Raw genomic sequence first — 11,191 nt, forward strand, 5'->3', positions numbered from 1 at the left:
TGATCTGTGACCCACAATTTCAGATCACAATGCCCCATCTCCTTGAGTCCCTGTGGTTCATTCAAGCATTAACCACAATCATCTTGCTGTAATTTTTCTGCTGCCCCTCCTTGAAGGTGTTCTTCACCTTTGCTCTCTTTAGTCCTCCATCCCAGGGAAGTTCAGTCAGGCCTCCTTGTATAGCAATAGCAGACTTAACCCTGTTAGCAAACTGGACTGTATCTTCTCCTTCCTTTCTGGTTATGGGGGGCATGTACCACACGTCACTGACAATGGCCCAGCTGGTCATCATTCAAAGCAGGTAGCTCACCATGTTGTACTTACTGCTGTTCCAAAATGCATCACCAAACTGAGGGTTATACTTAATTGCAACTGGATGTATGGTTCCTCCGATTTCAAAGCTCCCCTTTTTAAACATCATGACTGAAGTACTGCTGATGCAAGTTCCTTCAGGAAAAATTAATATGGGTCATTTCTTCTTATCAGCAATATGTTCTTTTAGTCTCTTAGTAACCAGGTGTCGATCCTTCATTTCTGAGCATTCAAACCAGACATGAGGACAAGCCTTGACCATAACTCTCTGCATAATTCTCATCAAACCACCAAGAACCTGGCCAACCATAGCATAACATCCATCTGTTGTCAAGATTAAAACATCAATTGGGGAAGTATGGTTGGCAACACAAATGCCTCCCTTCTGGGATCTGTACTGCTTGTTATGATAATCAGTGGTACCAGAGAGGGATCGCGGACAGATCCGGCAGCAAGTTAGATGGACCAGTTCACTCAGTCAGTTTTTGAAGCCGCTGTCTGGCAGCTGCCCAACCAGTGTAGTTCCTATAACCAGCAAACTGATCCCAATGAGAGCCAAGGTAACCCTCAGAGGCAGTAGGACACAATAGCGCACTATGACGCCCAGCACTCACACCATAGTGAGCCGCAGACTGATGTACTGGAAATTTACACTGGTTCTTGGGAGGAGATTCCATGACACTAGCTCCTCTGAGGAAAACCTCTGGGTCACTTCATCTTCCACAATGGCTTCCAATCCCTTCCTAGAGAAATAAAACACGTTGGACAGCTCAAAGTCCCTTCCTGGTAGACCAGAGAGCCCTTTTCCCATGGGTGACTCATCTCTTTGGATAACACCAACAGAAGCAGAGTTTTTAAGAATTGATTCCTTTGGGGTTCCTTTTTCAATTCGTATTGTGGCCCACTCTAAAGTTTTCACCGGGATCTTCATGTAGATCTCAGAGATGCCCAGAGACACTCCAAAGACCGAATACAGAAGGATGAAGCCGAGAACCAGCGTCAGTCATGCGGAAAGGATCTTTCCCGGCCAGCTCTGCGCCCTCCATGACTCGGTGCACCCACTCAGGAGAGGTCCGTAGTGGAGGACCGAGCGCCACAGCAGTCCCTGTCCCCAGGCAGTCCTGTGGGAGTTCCAGGAGCAGAGCGCCGAGCCCAGCACTTACCTCTGACTTTTTTTTTCTTAAACAAACAAAACTACTTTCCTAAGATGATCTTATAGGTGAGTCAACATGACAGGCATCTTTCTCAATAACCTTCATTATCACGCAGTACCTTTGTTTCATCACCAGACTAACTTAGAGTTACCATTGTTGTTTTTTTTAACCTCTCTAAATCTCCCTAACTCTTTTTCTTAGGATGCTTCCAAGATTTCAGTCCATTTCAATATCAATCTTCACCTACAGAAGTCCTTCAAGGACCATCTCAAATGTCTCCATCTCTAGCATTAACCTTTCTTTGACTCTCCCAAATAAAGGATAAACAGCACAAAGGCCAAACAGAGGGCTCTGTTTTGGTGTCACTGGTTGGTGACAATGATGACAATGACATAGTTCGACCCCTACTGTAATGAGGTGAGAGGGTCACCGAATGCACAGCGAGTCGAACAAGAACTAATCAGTAGTGCAATAACAGAAATGGATGCAGAGTCTGTGTCACAAGGACCTGGTTCTGCCCCTCACCAGTGGAGCATCAAAAATCAATGCTAGTGTCGTTGCTATGAACACAATGTCTCATGTGATCCTGCAGCCCCCAACGAAATACATATTCTTATCCAGAATTTGCAAATGAGAAGACTGAAGATAAGGTACAGGCTTAAAAAGTAGTTTAAGCCCTCTGAGTTTCAGTCTACCCATTGTGGGAAATGGGGAATGCTGATACTACCTCGTTGTATACCATCAGAATTAAGTGCAGTAATATTCAACCACAGAGTAGGCATCCAAGAATGGTGGCTATTTTTAATTATGATTTTTACCACTTATAAAGATGAGAGACCAGGTGGATGATGATTTTTTTCAAAAACACTGTTCTACTGGGTAACCAGAAACAACCAGCTTTGCAAGCCACCGCAAAATCCCCTGGAACATTCCATAAGCAAGGGAATGGCATCTATGTCATACTTGCATTAGACACCACCACCATTTGCATGCCTTGGCATGTGTGTGAGACTGCAGATCATCCAAGGGACCTTGGAATCCTGCTGTAGCTTTTCTGTGGTCTCTTGGTGTGCAGAGTAAGCAATAGGCAGGTTATCAAGGCATTAGAGGGAAAACCAAGGCAGGTCTGGGCTTGGGCCTTAGGAGGTGGGTGTCTGCAGGCATGGGGGAAGGCAGGAAGCCTGGAAATGGAGCTTAGGTGGCTTAAGTGGGAGCCTGGAGTTACATTTGCTTCCTGGGATGTGGGAGCTGAAGGCATGAGGAGGTTGCCAATCTGTACCCTGTTTTCTTCTGGGACCCTGAGGGCAGAGTCACTGGGGTGCTGCTAGTGCTCCAGGCAGGGAGGGGAGATGGCTGTGACTCAGAGGGCTCAGGGAGGATTTGGAAGGTTCTCAGAAGACTGGGCGGCTCCCCATGCTCCTAGTCACTAACCACATGGCTTCAGGTCTGAAAATCTTCCCCAGTGCGTCAATTTCCTTGTATTGAGGAAATAGAAGGAATACGATTGGACTCCCACCTCCAACTTAGTTTTAGAGCATAGATTTATGGCTGTTTTATTGAACAGTTCTTTGTGGGTTGAGGTCAGACCCCTTTGGACTAATTTTGATACCTGACCATGCAAATATAGACACAGCAATCCTCTCCAATGGGTGTTATAGTGGAGAAGTGGGGCAGTAGCAGAAGGGGAAGTTGAGACCCCTGCTTGTTCCCCTCCAAAACTATAGAGCTAAGTTCTAAGTTCTCCCAGCTACAAAGCACAAACATCTTTGGTTCCTGCCTTTTCCCAGTCATTTCGAAATCCTGGAGTTTAACCTCCATTACCTGTTTTCTTTTTTTTAATTTTGAGATGGCATCTTGCTCTGTAGCCCAGGCTGGAGTGCACTGGCCCGGTCTTGGTTCACTGCAACCTCCGCTTCCTGGGTTCAAGCAATTCTCCTGCATTAGCCTCCCAAGTAGCTAGAATTACAGGTGCATGCCAGCATGCACTGCTAACTTTTGTTATTTTTAGTAGAGATGGGGTTTCACCATGTTGGCCAGGCTGGTTTTGAACTCCTGACCTCAACTGATCTGCCTGCCTCTGCCTCTACCTCCCAAAGTGCTGGGATTACAGGCATAAGCCACCATGCCTGGCCATCCATTACCTCTTAATTTCTCCCCCCACTTTTTTTTTTCTGTTGCCTGTGCCTTAACCCTCTTATCTGGATCCTGGAATAGTCTCTTTACTGATATTCACGACCTCAGTCTTCTTCCCTTCTCCACTCCAGGCCTCCTTCACTGCCAAATTCACTGTCCAGGTCCAGTTCCAAGCACTTATTTCCTTCCTATGTAATCCTTCAATAGGTCCTCGCTGTCCATGAACTCTCATCCAAATTCCTACTTTAGCATTTCCCCAAATGTTTTAGTTTTTTAAATCTTCCTCCCCACCCGTTGCCCTCCTACCTAAGTTCTATGTTTAGTGTTCCTGTACTTTCCTCCCACCTCATGCTGTTCCATCACCTTGGAATGCCTTCTTCTACATTTTCATCTCCAGAAATTCCTCCCAGCCAAACTCCCATGGAACTTCCTCCTTGAACCTTTTCCAGTCCTACAACCAACCAGATGTGAGCTTTCTTTCTCACTCCCCCAAATTTTCATAAAACTCCAATTTCTTTTATTGTTCTTACCATATTTTGAGCAATAGTGATTTGGGCACATTTCTCGTTTCTTCTAACTGAGGGCAGGCAGAGGCAATGTCTTACTCAACTTTGTGCCCCTTCCAAGACTTAGCACAGCACCTTGTGCACAGAAGGTACTTAAAGTTTATTATGGAAAGAAGTTGGAAGCTCTCCACTATACTGACATATGCAGCTATTATGGCCTGAGTATATTTTTGGTATTAGTGGGTTATGAAATATTTTAGGGGTTTGATGGTTTATAATCCAAGACAAATATGGTCTTTTTCAGAGTATTTCGCTCCAAGTTGTGTACAAAGAAAACTTTCTAAATAAAGGAATTCCCCAGGAGTGAGGCAATGGTACAGCAGGGTCAAAGAGGGAAAATGGCAAAAGGGTTAGTCAGGATTAGACACTTCTCTATGAGTTTGAACATCACTGGATAGTTCAGAGCTAAGGGTTTGCATAGGTATACAATATATCTCTCTCTGTTTTTAGTTGCATTGGAACAAACTAACTCCATAATAATTTTATTCAAAATCATTTTGATTGCCCTGGAGAAAATACATTTCTTTTGATGGGTAGTTTTAAATGCTGACTTTCCAGAAGAAAATAAAAGCTTTCATTGTCTTCAGACATAATAAATGGTCAACATGAAAGATGTTTTTCGGATGTTTCAAATTTTAAGGAACTTCCTTGGATTTACTTCTGCATCTTTGGCCACTTAGTCTGTGTCTCCTTTTCAGTCTACCTTGGTCCATCATTAAATACTACAATTCTGAAAGCTTCTGTTCTGGCTCTTTTTCTTTCTCCCTCTAGCTTTGCTTTGGATATGATTGCATCCACCCCCCAGCTTCAATGATCACTTGTGTGCAAAGGACTCATAAACGTTTTCTTCCAGCTCTTTCAGCTGTAGACTCACAAATTCCGCTGCTCATATCTGTAAAGGACAAGATAGCAAATATTTTAGCCTTGGTGGACCATATGGTCTCTGTCTCAGCTGTCCAAACCTTGCTGTTATTGCACGGAAGGAGCCTTAGGCAATCTGTAAATGAACAGGCAAAGTTATGTTCTAATGCTGCTTTTTTTGTTTGTTTTTACAAAATCAAGTGGTCATGGGCCAGATTTGGTCTGCAGGCCACAGTTTGCCAACCCCTGCCTTAAAAGCATCCACATTCAACATGTTTAAAACTAAACTCTTGATTGTCTCTCTAAGCCTGGGCCTCAGGTGTGGCTTCTGTTCTGCCCAGTGAAGGCCACCTGTCATAGGTCAGGTTCTCCCTGAAGCTGGCCATGGGCTTTGGGTTTAGGAGCAGGTGATTTATTATGAAGGCGCTCCCTGGAGAAACTAGTAAGAAAGTGAGGATGGGGGAGGAAGAAGCCAGACAAAGAAGTCCTAGTCTTGGTCTGATCCTTTGGGGAGCTATTAGGCTTGTTATACCTGAAAGTTTGTCCTGCATTGAAGCAAAGGAGCTGAGCCTTTGTACTCTGATATGGTTTGGCTCTGCGTCCCCACCCAAGTCTCATCTCGAATTGCAATCCCCACGTGTCAACAAAGGGACAAGGTCAAGGTGACTGGATCACGGGGTGGGGGGGTGCTTCCCCCATGCTGTTCTCATGATAGTGAGTTCTCAAGAGAGCTGATGGTTTTAGTGTGGCACTGCCTTGTTCTTGCGCTCACTCCCTCCTGCCACCTTGTGAAGAAGGTACCTGCTTCTCCTTCACCTCCCGCCATGATTGTAAGTTTCCTGAGGCTCCCCAGGCATGCGGAACTGTGAGTCAGTTAAACTTCTTTTCTTACACATTACTCAGTCTTGGGTATTTCTTTTTAGCAGTGTAAAAATGGACTAATACATACTCTTACTCTGGTCAATCAGTCATTGGGTATGACTGTTCTTGGGGAAAGAGAGAACAGAGGGAGTGTCTGAGTTTACTGAGGCTGCCATAACACATGACCACAAACTCAATCATTTAACATAAAAGAAGTGGCCAGGCGCGGTGGCTCATGCCTGTAATCCCAGCACTTTGGGCGGCCGAGGTGGGCGGATAACAAGGTCAGGAGATCGAGACCATCTTTGCTAACATGGTGAAACCCTGTCTCTACTAAAAATACAAAAATTAGCTGGGCGCGGTGACTGGCATCTGTAGTCCCAGCTGCTCAGAAGGCTGAGGCAGGAGAATGATGTGAACCCGGGAGGTGGAGATTGCAGTGAGCGGAGATTGCGCCACCGCACTCCAGCCTGGGTGACAGAGTGAGACTCCATCTCTAAAAATAAATAAAAAAATAAAAAAATAAAATAAAAGAAACTTACTGTGTTATACTTCTGGAGGCCAGAAGTCCACAATCAAGGTATTTTCAGGACTTTATGCTTTCTGAAGACTCTGGGGGAGTTTCACTCTCTAGGGGAGAATCCATTCCTTGTTTCTCTTAGCTTATGGTGGTTCCAGACATCCCTTGGCTTGTGGCCGCGTCATGCTAATCTCTGCCTCTGTGGTGACCTTGTTTCCTCCTCTTCTGTTTATTCTTTCCTCTCCTATAAGGATTCTTGTGCAAGCATTGAGGACCTACCCAGATAATCCAGGATTATCTCTTCATCTCAAGATTCTTAACTGAATCATATGTGCAAAGGCCCTTTTTCCATATAAGGTAACATTCAAAGGTTCCAGGGATTTGACATGGAAATCTTTTGGGTAGGGGTGGGAGCAGGGGTGGGGAGTTTCTAACAGAATAAAACTCCCAAGCACTTCTACATCTTTCTAAGGGTGAGGTCAGTGTCTTAGCCACCAGCCACAAAGCATACAGAAGCTACCTGCAGCTGAGTCAGAATTCCAGGAGTTATCCTTGAAATTTCTCTCTCCCTTCCCAAAATGTCCCCTGCATCACCAAACTGTGTAGATGCTATCTCCTTTAATAGCTCTTGATCTGTCCACCCCTCATCTCTACCACCATCACTCTAGCCTGTCACCTGGACTTTTCCAATAGTCTTCTAACTGGAAGTTCCATCGGGACTCTCTTTCATCAGCACTCCTAACTGTAACCAGAATGATTGCTTTTTCAAAATGCAAATCTAATCCTTTAGCCTCCTGCTCAGAAGCACTCAATGTCTCTTTATTGATGTTAAATAAAAACAAGCTTCCTTAGGCCTGCACTGGCCAATATGCAACAGCTACTAGCCACATGTGACGAATTACATTTAAACTAACAAAAATTAAAGTTGCACCAGCCACACCCACCACATTTTAATTGCTAAGTAGCCACATGTAACTAGTGGCTACCCTTTTGCACAGCACAGATGATAAAACATTTTCATCATTGTGAAAAGTTCTATTGGACTCAGTGGTCTAGGTTCATGTTCTTCTACCCCAGCTACAAAGGCAATGATCTATCCACCATGGGTGCTTGGAATAGCTATTTCCTTGGCGTGGGGCACACTTTCCTCATCTTTGCCTCCTTACATCCTTCTCATTTGTCTACCAGCTCAGGCCTTCATTCCTTGGAAGTCTGCATTGGCCTCCAAACAGGTCCCACGTCTCTGTTTCTGTGTTTCATTGCACAGTGTCTCTCTCCTTTATCCATGCTGCCCTTACAGTTTCACATTTGCTTGTGTTCATCCACCCCAGATACCACAAAGGTAGAGTCTATTTCTGTTTCTGCTTAACCTTTCAATCCTTAGCATCCTGAGTACATAACGGATGCTCAATAAATATATATATACATATTGAGCCTGAGTCTTGCTTTGTCGCCCAGGCTGGAGTGTAGTGGCGTGATTTCAGCTCACTGCCACCCCCATCTCCCAGGTTCAAGCGATTCTCCTGCCTCAGTCTCCCAGGTAGCTGGGATTACAGGCGTCTGCCACCACACCTGGCTAATTTTTGTATTTTCAGTAGAGACAGGGTTTCACCATGTTTGTCAGGCTGGTCTTGAACGCCTGACCTCAAGTAATCTGCCCGCCTCAGCCTCCCAAAATGCTGGGATTACAGGCATGAGCCACCACACCTGGTCAACAGATGCTCAATAAATATTCGTTGGATGAATTAATGTGCTCCTTATCTCACACCTAGTGGATGATAGCTTTAGGAGAACTACCTTCTGTATTTTTCTGGAAAGACAGCTAATGGGAACCACAAGCTCACTCAAGCCCAGTATAAGAGAAGTTGATCTGCATGCTCTCTGGATATGATATGTTTGCTATAATCTTAAAATTTCCAGAAATCCTACCTCCCATTCTTCCTTCTTTCCAACTCTGTCATCTCTTAAATTTCCTGGGGCTTTCCTGAGTTAGGATGAACTGAAATGCTAACGAGAAATAACTTCTGTCCTTTCTGCTGAAATAACTAGCCTCCCTTTGGCATCTGGCCACAAATTCTGCTCCAAAAGCAGTGATGCCAAGTCTTCTCAAGTATAGCTATTTAAATTGCATGCCACAGAGTTTATAATTTGCTAAATTCACTGGTTACTAAGCTTTTATGAGAAATGGCACTCTTTCTGTTTTGAGAGCTCATACTGAGGTCTCCTGGGGAGGAATTTGGTGATAATCCATTAAGTATTTTCTAATTATTTGAACCCCTGCACATTTCCTAGAGCTGTTCATTTCTGAGCAACATTCCTGTGTCAGATGGAGAGGTATGATGGGGTCCCCCCAGTCCCATCACTTGGGTTAGGATGGTTGACCTGCAGAGGTTTATGAAGCCCTGGTCATCGGGGCCTAGGATCCCAAACAGTGAGAGGAAAATGAGAATGGGGCTGTCAGGCACTCAGGAAAAATCTCTTTGTTGGAAACTGAATTACTGCTCATTGTGCTATACCATCAGAAGAGAAATGGAACAACAGCGAAAGGGCTGGAGCCACATATTTTCTTCTCAATTGAGCTCCAAGTTTCCTGAGGGCAAGGATCTGCCCTGGATTTCATTTGCATCCTCCTCAGTATTTGAAGGAGCACTCAGAAGTGCTATGCACACAGTAAATATTCTATAAATAACTGATTATTAGATGCTTGAACACGTTTCCTGCTGCCAAAGCTCCATCATACTCCAAAAGACTAGTATCAAAACTTGGGGAAGAAAACCCCTTGAACACAGGAATTGCACTTGAATCCTATCCATGGAGTTCTTAAAGTTGGTCTCACTCATTTAAAACATTTTCGAGAGCACTCTGTCACACAGACAATTAGAAAAGCATTATAGTGAACTTCTATAGCACTTGGCTTTTAAATTAAATCTTGCATCTGTTTGATCCATATGTCTCTTTCAGTGTTCTTATCCTTGACGTGGGTCCTAGAAAGAACATTTTCTCAAGGTTGTTTTTTTTTTCCCCCATGGCTGTGATGAGTTTGGAAGAATCCTCCTTCATACTGTTCTATTTCTCCTGTGACATGAAGGATTCAGGTTTTGTGAGACCTGAAGTTAATACGATCTGGAGGGCCATCTTTAAGAAAAAGAGTACAAAATTATGAATACAAAACCAGGTATGAGAGTAACTGTTTATTAGAATGAAAATGAATCAACAAACTACTGGTGCCTTGAAGGCTTTTTTTCTGAGTTATCAAACTTGTGTGGAAATATATATGTGTGTGTGTGTGTGTGTGTGTTTGTGTATGTGTGTGTGTATATACATATAATATATATAATGCAGCTGGGACTATAGGTGCATTCTACTACAACTGGCTATTTTTTGTATTTTTTTTTTTTTCTTTTTGTAGAGACAGGGTTTCTCCATGTTCCTCAGGCTGGTCTTGAACTCCTGGGCTCAAGCCATTCACTTGCCTTGGCCTCCCAAAGTACTGGGATTACAGGTGTGAGCCACAGTGCCCAGCTGTATGTAGAAATAGTTCTTGATTGTAACCTGGCTCCCTTCTCAACTCTACAGTACTCAGCATCCACAGGGGAAGTGAGGGGAAGTGGGCTGAGGCTTCATCAGCTTCATGGTAAATCTGCTTCTGACAGGCAATTGTGCAATTCACAATCCAGACGTATTTGTTGAGCACTTTCAGAGACATTAAGTCTGGGTCCTTATCCAATGAACTTTCTTGATTCTTCTAACCAGTTTCTGAGTATGAGAACATCAGAGCAGTAACACTGAGTAGGAGTGATTGGGCCAAGGGCATGGGATTTGGAAATGGCTTTTTGGTGTTCACTGTTGGAATGGGCTTCATTTCTGAAACCTCAGCACTGCGTTTGTACTGGCTGCCTGTGTTCATGATAGGATTATGCAGAACGATCAACTCTCCCGAAAATGCATCTTCAGCAGAACGAGCTGACTCATCATCAGAATTCTATGGGTTGTCATAAGCAGGCTGAAGAATTGTTTCTTTTTTCTTTTTTTAAAATTTGTTTATTTATTTTTTTGTTTTAAGAATTGTTGACTGACTTCTTCCCACTGCTCCATCTCATGGGCTCAAAAACATATTTCTCATTGCTTCCCTTTCTGTTCATCTGCCTCCTCGCCCATTTATCTCTGTGTCCTTGAGGCCAAGGGAAGTCCAACCAAACCTCCCAGGCAATGTGAGCGGGCTGGAGCTGCAGTGATCTGCTAGACCCCGGAGTGAGCTCCCAATTGCTTCGCATTTCCCCTCCCCAAAGAGAACTGCACCCACCCTTTGGAGGCTGTCCTTCCAGCCCTGAAAGAATATCTGCTTCAGCTAGCTCATGAATCAGAGCTTGATTTTTAAGGAGCAGGTGATAGGTGGCCATGCTGCTGTATCTGTAAATCAGAGTCACCATTAGTGATGGGTTTGTGAATCTAGAAAGGGGAAAGGGTGGGAGACACAGATCCCTCATCCCGAGTCCTGGCTCTGCCACTCACAGCTGTGTGACCTAGGGCAAATTATCTAACCTCTCTGTGCCTCACCTCATGTGAAAAGTCAGGATAATAAATGTACCCACCTTATAGAATTTTAGTGAGATTAAATGAGTTAAAGTTTATGTTTCTTAGTCAATTTTTTGTTGCTTGTAACAAAATACCTGAAACTGAAACTGGGCAATTTATAAGAAATAACACTTCTCTCTCCTTTCCCTTCCTCCTTCCTTCCTTCCTTCCTTCCTTCCTTCCTTCCTTCCTTCCTTCCTTCCTTCCTT

At 44.1% G+C, this 11,191-nt stretch overlaps 1 protein-coding gene and 1 pseudogene across 2 annotated transcripts in view; both read right to left on the bottom strand.

The window, feature by feature from the left end:
• FAM20A (family with sequence similarity 20, member A) overlaps positions 1-11,191 on the bottom strand; it is a 65,106-nt gene that overhangs the window by 26,014 nt on the left and 27,901 nt on the right. The gene's annotated exons all lie outside the window — the stretch shown is intronic.
• Positions 62-1,358, bottom strand: LOC105554222 (annotated as a pseudogene).

The sequence above is a fragment of the Mandrillus leucophaeus genome, unplaced genomic scaffold, assembly GCF_000951045.1.
Source record: "Mandrillus leucophaeus isolate KB7577 unplaced genomic scaffold, Mleu.le_1.0 Scaffold1, whole genome shotgun sequence".
Taxonomy (NCBI): domain Eukaryota; kingdom Metazoa; phylum Chordata; class Mammalia; order Primates; family Cercopithecidae; genus Mandrillus; species Mandrillus leucophaeus.